Source organism: Panthera uncia, chromosome X (assembly GCF_023721935.1).
Source record: "Panthera uncia isolate 11264 chromosome X, Puncia_PCG_1.0, whole genome shotgun sequence".
In the NCBI taxonomy this organism is placed as follows: domain Eukaryota; kingdom Metazoa; phylum Chordata; class Mammalia; order Carnivora; family Felidae; genus Panthera; species Panthera uncia.
In genome coordinates, this window is record NC_064817.1 from 105,355,314 (window position 1) to 105,365,186 (window position 9,873).

At 41.7% G+C, this 9,873-nt stretch overlaps 1 protein-coding gene across 1 annotated transcript in view; it reads right to left on the reverse strand.

Moving 5' to 3' along the window:
• The window catches only part of USP26 (ubiquitin specific peptidase 26), a 51,755-nt gene extending 46,130 nt beyond the window's left edge, over window positions 1-5,625 (reverse strand). Inside the window, exons 1-3 of the mRNA XM_049644305.1 lie at window positions 5,539-5,625; window positions 1,721-1,816; window positions 1,058-1,103 (exon numbers count right to left, since the gene is read on the reverse strand). The gene's annotated coding sequence lies outside the window, so the exon portion shown is untranslated. The remainder of the gene's footprint in view (window positions 1-1,057; window positions 1,104-1,720; window positions 1,817-5,538) is intronic.
• Between the last annotated feature and the right edge of the window lie 4,248 nt (window positions 5,626-9,873).

The following is a 9,873-nucleotide window of genomic DNA, read 5'->3' on the forward strand; positions in this document are numbered from 1 at the left end:
TATTGAGCATTTTGTCCCATCTTTCACACTGTCAAGGTTTTCACCTAATCTTAAAAGAACTACTCACAGCCCAGGAGGGACTCGTTATGGGGGAGGAATGAGAGGAGAACTTTCTAGGACTTTCAGTTAACAGGTACCCTCCAGCCTGCACAGCTTGACAAATTCTAGGATGTCATTCCGGGTGCTGAGCCAGGTCAGCCTCGGTGTAAGGTGTTCAAATTGGCCAGAAAAGAACCCGGCTCAGCACAAGGAAAATCTCAGGTCCCTGGGCCACCTCTTGCTTCAAAGCAAGATCACAGAGGTATAATTTCCAGAGACAAGCCAGTGTAACCTATGAAGAATGCGCTGTGGCTGAGAAAGCAAAGAAGATAATTAAAGGAAGGGGGCAGCAAGGGGGCTACCCCAAGCAGTACAATGTCCTGTTCAGATATATACATTTAGGAAATGGGGGCCTAATTCATTGAGTACCTCCTGTGTGGTTGGTGCATTACAAAAAGTGTCACACTTAATTCTCACAACATCCCTGATGGCAAAGTATGACTGCTGTTTTGCAGATAAGGAAACTGAGGCTCAAAGAGTTAGCTAGGACTAAGAATAGTTATTGATGGGAGGCAGGTTTGAACTGAGGTCTGACTGACCCCAATAGGCAAGCTAGAAAGCACCAAGCCTCAGAGATGCATAATGCAGGCATTTACTCTACAGATGGCAGGAATAAGTACCATTCCTAAGACTTACTGTTCCAGGACTGCAGGGGAAGGTCACATTCGAAAACATATGCCAAAGTGAGCAACACCTCTTAAAGTGTAAACTGTGGTCAGAAGATGCCCCCACTCTGAGGTTTGGTGTTCCCACGTTCTGGAAGTTTCAACCCCAAATGAATATGAAATCTCATCACTCACCAGAAAAAAAATCCTGACCCACTTACTGCATACCTTGCCAGAAAATTGACAGTTAGCAAAAGTGAAATCAAGTTCAGACACAGAACCTCTACATGTTTTGAAGAAGCACAGTGGGTAACAATCTTGGGGAAACAGCACCAAATAAGGGGAACACTTACCAATCAAGCCTTGTGGTTTGGCCACTATATTGATAGAAACTGTGACCTGGACAGGAACAAAACAGAGGATTATACAGGAGCATTAAATGTAACCCAATCAACATTAGCACTTTTTGTCATGATCAATTCACCCAAGTCCATTCATCCCACTGCACATCTTTGTGTAATGTGACAGGAAAGACAGGGGTCAGGGAGCCTTAGCATGCAAATCTCAAACCTCATCCGTCCACAGCTTCCAGTACCTGAATTCATTGAAAAATTTTTAACAGTGACACAACGTGTTGAAATAATATGTTAGAAGTCAGCTGAGCTGACAGACTATTGCCTCAGAGTGACAATGAGCAGAGTGTCTCTCAGACTCAGAGACAAGAGGCTTACTGTGTATGAAACATGCCATGTGGGGCATGTGGTTCCATCAACGTCTGCAAACCAATAAAATGGCCAACAGTGTATCGAAGAGTAAAGATTTAGACGAGAATTGACCTCTATTACTTTAATTGCCGGCCTATGCCTTCAGGATCCGTACCAAATAAACCTCACAGGGAGGGTTGGCTGGCCGACTACCATTCCCTGCCCCCGACTTGGTCCATAGGTCTCATCTTTCCCTCTTTCTCATAGATAGAGGTTGGCTTTAAAATTATATTCAGATCCATGTTCTCATACCTGTTGAAACAAAGCTAAGCACCCCACTTGGCTTGGACTTCCGAAGTTTGTTTTCTACAATCTAGTTCGTTCCTTCCTTCTGGTGTGTTATGGGATCTGAAAAAAGAATAAAAAGAAAGATTAAAACTCTGGTGTTAAAAAGTCAAAGTGAAGTTTCTTTAAAATCACAACAGTCTAATTATGCCAAACTCTAACAGTAGCAACCACAGGGTAGAGAACACAAATATGTGTGGGAGAAAAGATGGTCCTGCCTAATAAAGGGTCGTGGTCTCTACCGTGGAGTTAGGCAGCAGTGCCCAGGAGTGACCCTGCCACCATGCCTACCTTTTAAAGACCTGGGGATAACATTTCAACACCATCTTTAATGATGACACGAGGACAGCAGAGGGGGGCCACTCTCTGCCCAATACCCCTCAGCTCATGCTACACAGAGATGCACTTATTCATCTGGCTGGTTCTGACTATGGGTTCTGTTTCCACTTTCTTCACATTACAGGCCCACAGACTGATCAATACTGGACTTTTCTATCACAGGTCCTGAAGGAGGCGATGAATCTGCAAGGAGATCTGCCTGTGGGCAGAGAGTTACTTAACTTGGAAACTCAGGTGGGTGGCTGGGACAACTATACTCTTTCACTTATCCAGAGGAACTTCTGAAAATGGTTGGAGAGGTTACGATACCCAATCATAAAGAATTAAAGACAATGTAAAACAGCACCTACACTCATCCTGTGGTTACAAGATAAGACTACTGCTTCAGATTTTCGATTGTCCCTTCAAAATGATCCAGTTACTCTGCTTTAATCAAACATCACGGGGGCATTATGAAATGTTAGACTGATAGACAGCATCCCTTAATTCCTTTAAGGGTGGGTCTCAAATGAATCAGTTTATTCTATTCAATACCTTGGGTAATAAAACCCTTGGCAGGGCTGTTCACCAGGTTACACAACAGCACTTCATGGTGTATTAGTGTCAGTAGTTGGTAATGCAGTAACTTAGAAAATCATGGACATCAGAATTAAGCTAGTATCATTTAGAGTAATTTCATGAATAATTTCAACCATTAAGCAGCAGTGTTACCGTCTGACACTGAGCACAGCAAGTAACAATGGAAGAAATCTGACAGTTACTAATATTGGCTTTTGTGGATGTGGTCTTTAGAAAATGTCCCCTCCCCCTCTGGGATTCTCTGAGAAAGGTGGATACAATAAAATGCCTTCAAACTCCACACCTGGACCTAAATCCCACAGTTGGAAATTGTTCAAGGGTTAGGTCTCTGCTTCAAACAGTAGTATTTGTGAAGCTAGTTAATGTCCCCATTCCCCAAACCTTGGTTCCTCATAGCAACAAAAGCAGAGGCAGCCTTCAATCCTACCAACAATCGATCTTTCTGGTTTCTCAATATAGTCCAGGAAGATAATATTTGGAGAATAACAACGTTCCACCAATAAAGGTATCAATAAGTCATTTACATAATAAACAATATGCACAATTCAAGTCAAAATTAAGGATGAACCAGACAAATTCAACCAGCACCACTTTACCTCAGGCAAGAATCAGGTCCCTCTTGGCGGTTAGGGTTCTCAGATCTTTGAGAGAGACCAGAGTTTTCCTTTCATTTAGTTAATACACATTACATTTCACAAAATAGAAGCATGGATATAAATAAGCCATCTCTGTCCATTTCAAAAGCCTGCACTTGCCATTTAAAGGTTTAACCCAGCTTACTGCAGAGTTAGGCACGCGTGGGCTAGAGGCGGGGCCGGCACGCGCCAGCAGGAGGCGGAGCCTTGTATTCCCGCCAGTTTCGGTGCTAACTTGCTACTAAACAATGTTGTTTGTTCGTAACTGGAGACCATAGAAATCTGGCTTTTCTGTGGAAAAACACTCGGGAAAGAGGAGCTAGGGGTAAAATTGTACATTCCCATTATGTTAAATACACAATTCTACTGTAAAGTAAGATTCAGAACTACGCAACATGATTTCCAATGGCTGTTCACTTCCAGAAACACAGCAGTCTCGACGTTCCTTTCCAAATTTATACACTGAAATATCTCACATTTGTCAAAGGAAATGCATGCAAAAGACTAGCAGAAATGAATTCAATAACGTGCTATTAAACATCCAATTTTTACAGAAAACAAAATCGCAAACAGCATTTCGTGGCGGCCAGTGACCGGCACTCTGGGGCATCCGTTGTCCTAAAATACACTCTCGGCCACGCAGATTGTGAAAGTGGTGTGCATTTTCACACCGAAAATACCACAATACCTTCCTTCCCTTAGAAAACTCTTTACCTTATTTGCGAATTAAAGATAACACCCAACCAACTCTTTTACACAAAGCTTACGAAAAGGACCAAGAGCTGCTTTTAATGTAATAAAATGATACTAGACCTACAATTTCTCTGTAAAACCAAGTGCCAAACTGTGTTAAATGACCGCCCGGACAAGACCCTCCACTGCATTCACTGTCATGAAACTTACAGGACTGAGCCAGAGGGTTAAATTCTGCACTTGTAAATTCGGAGCACCTCAAAAAAAAAATATATATATATATATATACACATATATATATGTACACACATATATATGCATATATATATTTATATAGTTTATATATATTTTTATTATATATATTTAATATATATACTTTATATATTATATATTTTTATTTTATATATATTTTATATATATTTTATATATATTTATACATATATTTATATATATATATTTTTTTTAAGAATTCATGAAGTAAGAACAAAACCAGGATCCAAACCGAATAAATCTATACCAAATCCGCAAGTATATTACCAAGTAAAAGGCACTCGATCTGACCCTTAATTCCCCCACTTCCCATAAGAGACCCGCGGAGCCCCCGATACCGAAATTTAACAGAACGCAACGAGGCTGAACGAGCAACTGTTCTCCAAAATTAAACGTGGAAGGACACCCAGTATGGGCTGACCAGAGGCTCACGAGCACCCACAGCGTCTGGAAAACACCCGGCGCAAACAAGACCAAACCTGGAAAGCGAGGTGCGGGAAGAAGGGCCAGGCCCGCTCTCGGTTCAGTATCACGATAGCAAAATGCAAACCGGCGTTAAGGTTCCCGAAGGCTCTTGGCGTTTAAGGCCGTTAAGGCCGTCAAAGAACAAGTCCTGAGTGAATCGGGTCGTCAATTTGCTCACGTTCAAGTCGACGACACCGCGGGACTTTCTGTTTCTTTTTAAATTAAGCTAGCGTACGACACGAACGATTCCGAAATTTCACCGCACGAACGATATTTAAGGGGGGGACCCCCCCCCCCCCCCCCCCAAAATCCCCCTGGAGGAAGCCCCCCCCCCCCCCCCCCACCTGCCCTAATCCCACGCACGATCCCTCAGCGTGTGAAATTTCTCGTCAGGCGGAAAATAACCGAGACAAAGGGACTAGGGCCACGAATCAAACAAATTCACACAGGCAATAAGCACCCCAAAATGCAAAACAGGAGGCAAAACCAGCTCCCAGGCAGCGACGTACGAGGCTGTCCCGCGCCCGCTCAGGCGGCAGCGCCATCTCCTCATTTTTAAGTTTCAAACACCATAGGGAACCTTGACGCCACATAGAAGAGGGGACCAAGACAAACATCACAGGGCACAATACTGTGCCCAAAATCACCTACGGGACCCACCCTGTCACAGGCCTAAAGCCCGCTAGACTATTAAAATAAATTCTTAATTAGCAAGACATAGTACCACATTTCATACCCCCACCTATAAAAGGTGTACTACAAATAGGCCACTAGCGCGACAATTCAGAATTAAATCAATCTTACGTTCTTCCGATTCTGTGTGGGACCAGCCGCCACGTTCCCTCGCCCCTGAGGAGAAGGACCAACACCAGCCGCACCACACGACCCGAGGCAAAATGGGCACCGTAGCAACCCGTTGGGCCCCTTTTATAGCCAGCCTATGGCTCCGCCCCCAAAGGTCCTGATTGGTTAGTGTGGGAATGATTGATTGGGATGCTATCCACTCAGTCTTCTCGATCTGTGGAAAACCTCTATGTTCCAGATGTCAGCTCCTTATTGGTGGGAAGGATTCTCGCTTGGCATTGTTTGTGTTTGAGTCGGGGTTGCGAGAATTCCAAGTACGGAATGAAGTAGCCACTTCAAATTCAAACCAGACTCTCTGATTGGTCCCAGTGTGAATTCAAACAATGCCTCAACCATTTTTTTTTTTTCAGATTTTCGTGTCACTGCTTCCTTCTGGAAAGTTCTCTCCACCATCTTTGGTCTTGGGATCGAACTCGAACCAGATACTTGATTGGCCGTGGCAGGGAATTCAACCCCTACAGCAAGTATATTTGGGAGTGCTCACTTGGATATCACGTTTACTAAAATTGGGAAAGAGACATAGGGGTGATACCAGGGATCTATGTGGAGTAAAAAGTGAGCCCAAACAGCTGCCCAGCTCACAAATGCACATACGCATCAGGGGTATTAAGTGGGGAGTTGTCGAGTCATTGAACAGCAGATACACAGAATAGGCAACTCCGTAACTGTGCATGGGCGGTTAGGAGAGCATTCACAGAACAGGGAGGATGCGTGTAGGAGCGAGAGAGGCCTGAGGAATGGGATCGTGAAAAGAACTAGGAAATAGCCAGACTAGACTTTGAATTCCTAGCCCTCTAGCGCCAATGTCCATAGTTGAAGCCACTTGTACGAGACTAATCACACCTTTCGTGCGGTTGCCTCTTCCTGGAACGTCCTTTCCCCCCAATGCCCACCCCTCAGGGCCAGCTCAGATGCAGCCTCCTGCATGAAGCCTTCCTGATCCTACTCCCACAGGCAATAGGCTCTCTTCTGCTCTTGTGGGGTGGGGAATATGGGAAAACAGCGGAGCCAGGGTGCAGGGGAATTTTGGGGGCTCTGGAATCAGTCAGCACTGGGCCGGCCCCAAGGCTTGTACTTGGAAGTCTGCACTTGTGTTGTGGTTGTAGAAATTCTGGAGAGTTCAAGGTAAACAATAAAGCAACCCATAGCTGTCTCCTGATTGGACAGAGCAGTTTAAATGAAAACTACAAGTTGAAAGTAAACTTGATGAAGAAAGTAATAGGCAACAGCTACTGGGATTAGTCAGAACTAGGAAATCAACCTACATGGTAACCATATTTCAGGCTGAACAGGAAAATACTACCAAGACAGGACACTGGCAAGGTGGAGCGAGTGAGACAAGGAAACCAGGCAAGTGCACGCCTGTGGTTAGGGGGTATGAAGGGGATGGTATGCTTTGCAATTTTGGTTCTTTCTACCTGAGTCTTCAGAGGCCTCCAAGTGAAGAAAACCTAGAAAAAGTGAAATCCTCATCCCTTGGAGGCCCAAATTACGTGATGAAAAGTGGTTGGCCAAAGTGTGGTTCCTAAATTGCCAGAATCCGTATCAGTAGGGGAGCTGCTTTTTTGTTGTTATTGAAGTGGGATTCACATAACATAAAATTGACATTTTAAAGTGAACAGTTCAGTGGCATTTAGTACACTCACAATGTTGCACAACCCCCATTTCTGTGTAGTTCCAAAACATCTTCATCAGCCCCAAGGAAAGCCAGTACCTGTTAAGCAGTGGCTCCCCATTTCCCCTCCCTCCAGCCCCTGGCAACCATCAATCTGCTTTCTGTCTGCATGGATTTGCCTGTTCTAGACATTTTGTATAAATGAGATCACACAACACGTGACCTTTTATGTCTGGCTCCTTTGACTTAGCTTACTGTTTTTGAAATTCATCTACATTGTAGTCATTAGCACATATTCTTAATTATTGGTTTATGCTTCTAAATCAGATAGGAAAAAAAATAAAGCTACAAACAAAAAAAGTACATGTATACTGTCTTTGATCTCTTTACTGATGCTTTTATTTCTCATGTGAATTCAAGTTATTGCCTGATATCTTTTAATTTTAGCATAAAGAACTGCCTTTGTATTTCTTGTAGAGCAGGTTTGCTAGCAACAAATTCTTTGTTTTTGTTTATCTGGGAATGTCTTAATTTCTCCTCCGTTTTTTGTTCTTTTTTGTTGTAGTGGAGGAAGCATAACTTAAATTTAACACTTTAGCCATTTAAAAGCATACAATTCAGTGGCATTAAGTACATTCATAATGTTGTGCAACCATCACCACTATTGAGTTCCAAACTTTTTTTTTATCATCACATACAAAAACTCGGTACCTATTAAGCAATCACTCCCCATTGTATGTTACTGAAATTTAGTTGGTATTAATCAGAACTATATTGTTATAAGCTAAGAGGTTAATTGTAATCTCCAGGGCAACCACTAAGAAAGTAACTAAAAAAATATGTGGTAAAAGAAGTGAAAGGGATTTAAATGATGTATACTAGAAGATGTCTATTTCATACAAAAGAAAACACAATAGAGGAATAGAAGAACAAAAAGGCGGAAAGGCATATAGAAAGTAAATACAAAATGAAAAATATATATCCTAACTTACAAATAATTAAGGTATTTGTAAGTGGATTAAACATTGCAATAAAAAGCAAATATGGGCAAAACAGATTTTAAAATGACCTGACTAGGGGCGCCTGGGTGGCTCAGTTGCTTAAGCGTCCAGCTTCGGCTTAGGTCATGATCTCACGGTTTGTGAGTTCAAGCCCTGCAATAGGCTTTCTGCTGTCAGCACTGAGCCTGCTTCAGAGCTTCTGCCCCCCCCCCCGCCCCTCCCTCACTCTCTCTTTGTCTCTCAAAAATAAATAAGCATGTTTAAAAAGAAAAAATATAAGGAGTTCTTCTAAAAATAAAAAGGAAAAAGAAAAAAATTATTACAAGAAATGAATTTAAAAATCTGTAGGATACAAAAATCAACTGCATTTCTATAAGCTAGCAAAAAATAATCTAAAAATGAAAGACGAAAATTCCATTGAAAGTAGCATTTAAAAAGAGTAAAATACTGGGGTGCCTGGGTGGCTCAGTCGGTTAAGTGTCTGACTTCGGCTCGGGTCATGATCTTTTGGTTCATGAGTTCAAGCCCCGCATTGGACTCTGTGCTGACAGCTCAGAGCCTGGAACCTGCTTCGGATTCTGTGTCTCTCTCTCTCTATCTCTCTCTCTCTCTCTCTGCCCCATCCTCACTCTGTCTGTCTGTCTGTCTCTCTCTCTCAAAAATAAACATTAAGAAATTTAAAAAAAGAATAAAATACCTAGGAACAAATTTAACAAAAAGTGAGATACTTGTATAGTGAAAGCTGTAGTACATTTTTGAAGTAATCTCTATACCCAACATGGGGCTCAAACTCATGACCTTAAGGTCAAAAGTCATATGCTCTACTGACTGAGCCAGCCAGGTGCCCCTGTAATATATTTTTGAAGGAAATTAAAGATGGTCTAAATAAATGGAAACACATTCCATGTTCATGGATTGGAAAACTTAATATTTTTAATCCCCAAATTGATCTACAGATTCAATGCAATCACTATCAAATTCCCAGTGATTATCAAATTCCCAAGCTATTTTTTCCCTCACAAACTGACAAGCTGATTCCAAAATATCTATGCAAATGCAAGGTACCCAAAACAGTCAATATATTCTTCAAAAAGAACAGCAAAGTTAGAGGACTGACACTTCCTGATTTCAAAACTTAATGAAAATCTACAGTAACCTAGACTATGTGGTACTGACATAAATATAGACATATAGAGTAATGGAATGGAATGGAGAGTACATAAATAAATCCGTATAACCATGGTCAATTGATTTTTGGTAAAAGAGCCAAGACCATTCAAGGATGAAAGAGTAGTCTCTTCAACAAATGATACTGGAATAACTGCATACCCACATTCAAAGTAATAAATTTGTACTCTTATTTCACATCATATACAACAATTAAATCAATATAGATCAATAACCTGAAAGTAAGAGCTAAAATGATAAAATTCTTAGAAGAAAACATAGGTGTAAATCTTTATGACCTTGGATTAACAATGGTTTCTGAGTTACAAAACCTGAAGCACAAGCCTACGAACCAGATAAACTGGACTTTATCAAAATTAAAAACTTTTCTGTTTCGAGAAAGACAGATACCATATGGTTTCACTCTTATGAGGATCCTGAGAAACTTAACAGAAACCCATGGGGGAGGGGAAGGAAAAAAAAAAAAAAAAG